This window comes from Cenococcum geophilum (genome assembly GCF_001692895.1).
Source record: "Cenococcum geophilum 1.58 unplaced genomic scaffold K441scaffold_127, whole genome shotgun sequence".
Lineage (NCBI taxonomy): Eukaryota > Fungi > Ascomycota > Dothideomycetes > Gloniales > Gloniaceae > Cenococcum > Cenococcum geophilum.
Window position 1 is genome coordinate 78,039 of NW_027137685.1, and position 3,186 is coordinate 81,224.

A 3,186-nucleotide genomic window follows, 5' to 3' on the forward strand; every position below is an offset into this window, starting at 1 on the left:
GTAAAAGAAGGGGGTTTAGGAAATAGAGTAGTAATAAAAGCTTTATACTGTTCGTTAAAGCTTTTTACTAGTCTTGTAGTCCTATCCTTGCTATACTATAGACTAGGAATTATTTATAATGTTTTCTCCTTTGTATATTTTAGGGCAGTAAAGATCTCTTTTTTCTATGCCTTTTCTAGGAAGCTATTCTAGCAATTGGTTTTAGCTTTTCTTATTGCGTAGAAGTATTGGTTTTTAGCTTCCTTATAGGCTTCTAGTCTTAAACTTCTAGTAGGTTGTTCTTCTTAAAGTCTTCCTAGTTTTGCCATTTTTTTCCTTTTCTGTAGAAGCTCTGTATTCCACTATAGTTTAGAGAATTCGCAGGTTCTAGATCTAGGGATAGCTTTCTCTACTACTAGCTTAATACAGCTAGTAAGATCTACAACTAGATTATCTGCTAGCGTACTTATACTTCTATCCCTAAGTCTATACGAATCCTCTAGAGAGGCTAAGGGACCTTTTTCTCCTATCTCTATATAGGGGGTTTCTCCTACTAGTTTTTCTAGTACTAAGATTTTTGCTTCTAGTTTTAGCTCTTAAACTAGTTCTACTAAAGAAGTAGAGAAGAGCTCCTAGTTTGCCTTTTTTATAGAAAACGGAGTTTCTTAAAGAGGGTTTAGGTATCTTTGCGTCTCTCTAGTAAATAGAGAGAAGGCTATAGTCTTGTGATTAGATCCTATTTCTTCTATTATAGTCCAATTATCCCAGGTATTTTCTTAAAAGTTTCCTAAGTAAAAGGCTAAGTCTATAATAGATTTTTCTCTTATATTAGATCTATAAAAGGTCCCTTCTTGTTTATCAGAATTTAGTAATTGGTAGTTGTGTTTATCCAACCAATCTACTAGTTCTTTAGCCTCTCTAGTTAAGTTCCTAGCTAGTGCGTTCCACCTTATATGGTATAGGTTATAGTCTCCTACTAGTATAAAGGGGAGGCCTATTTCTAGTTCTAGAATAGCCCTAGAGATAGTAGATCTACTATTACTTTGGGTTCTAGAGTTCTCGTCTAGTTATCTCTCATTGTAGATATTAAGCAGTAGAAAATTTCTCAAATTGGCCATAGATTTCTAATGCTATAATATCTATATCTTTACAGATATCCTCTCTGTTTCTATATTGTAGGATACTAGAACTAGTTTTCCTTATATAGATAGCTACTTTAGGGCGAATAGCTAGATTGCTAGGGAGGATAAGGTTAAATGCAGGATGTGGAATAGAAAAGTAGGATCCTTTTTGTCTATCTTTCCAGGTACTAGGTTCCTGTACTAGGATAATATCTATTTTTCTCCTAAATCCTATTTCTAGTAGGGTTTGCTATACTTCTTATCTTTTTCCTACATTATGTTGTATAAAGGAGATTTCTCCTCTAGCTTTAGAAGCTAGGGAGATTTTTTCTTCTTCCTATATAGAACCTTCTAAGTATATACTCATTGGTATATTAACTTAGCTGCTTTAAGAGACTGGCAGTCTTTACTGGTAGCAAAGTGTTTTTCTTTACAATTAATGCAAAAAGGGGTAGTATGTTCGCAAGGCTTACCTATTATATTACAACTCGAATAGGAGTGGTCTTTAGATAGGTATACTGTTGCACAAAACTAACAGGCCCTTATAGAGCATCTATCTCCTATATGGCCAAATTTTTGGCAGCTTATACACTGTGTAGTAGGAGAGACCTCTAGGTATTTAACTACCTTAGTAGCTACCCCTGCAATTAGGATTTCCTTCTATTTAAGGATTTTCTGTCTTTTCTCCTCATTTTCTATAGTAAATACTATAGAGCCGAACCTAGTTTGTGGATTATATCTCTTTGCCCTAGAAGAGATTCATTTAGGTTATCCCTGTATCCTAATAGGATTAAAGGTCTCTATTTCTTCCTTTAGAAGTTTAGAACCTCCTTCTCCTAGGAAAGGGGGGATAGGGACGCTATAAGCTACTATTTAAGCCCAGGGCTCTAGTTTTTGTTCTCTTTTAAAGGAGAAGCAGCTAGACTAGACTTCTTTATATTTAACTAAAAAATCTGTATTATATTCCTCCGTTGTTATAAGGAGAATATTCTGCTTTTCTCTAGTTCTAGCTATAGAAGCTATAACTGGCTTCTCTATTTACAATTTGGACATAAATCGTTAATTGATTGTATTCCGTATAGAGAAGATATCTAGAGGCTGGTCCTTTTGGTCTATAACTAAGACTAGTCCTCTTTCTTATAGCTGCTTCCTTTTCCCTCTAGTAGAGGTAGGGCTTATAGAACTAGTAGTGCTACTAGTTGCCTTACTAGTAGGGGGAATTAAGGAGGTAGGGGGTAAAGAAGAAGAAGAAGAGGTNGTAGAGGAAGGAGGAGACGACGATGAAGAAGAGTAAGTAGAAGAAGAGAGGCCCTTTTTTAACTTTTCTGCGTAGGTTTTAGGGGCTACCTCCTTACGGAGGGCTCTTACTTCTTCTACTAGTTCTTTTAGGATATCTGTCTCCTGTTTTTCGCCCACTAGATTTAATATCTAGATTAGGCATAGTTTAGGGGGTATATAGGCCTTCCGTAGATATATATATTAATCTATAGCCCCAGAGTTTCTAATAACTTAAATAGGCTTGACGGACAGACAGAATACACTCTTTTCTTCTCTTTTTACGGACTGCTTTCCTACTGATTTCTACTGACTGACTACGACTGACTGACAGACCGTGACTTTTTGTCTGGAGAGGGACCTTCCCTCCTACAATAGTAAGATATTAAAAGATATCTTAATTTGTTTTCCTTTAATAGTTATTTAAATAGGTCCTATTTTAAGGTTAATAACCCCTCCTTTATAGGTTATTAAATCTCCTAAAATTGTAACTAATAGGTAAGGTTACTTTTTTTATCTATAAGGCAATCCTATTCTCTTAACTGCTACTAGTAAGATATAGTTCCTTATTACTCTACTATCTATTAACGCTTTAAACTATTAATCTTACTAATTAACTTATAAATTTAGGTGTTATTTTTAAATCCCTTTAAGGGTCTAAGGCTTTACTACTAGCTTCCTTTAGTTTTATAGGCCTCTACTTTTCCTAACTATTAGCTACTTAATCCTATTATACTTAGCTTACTCTTTAGCTAATGCCTAGTTCGCTTTTTATCTTTAATATACTATAAATATATATTTTTTAGACATT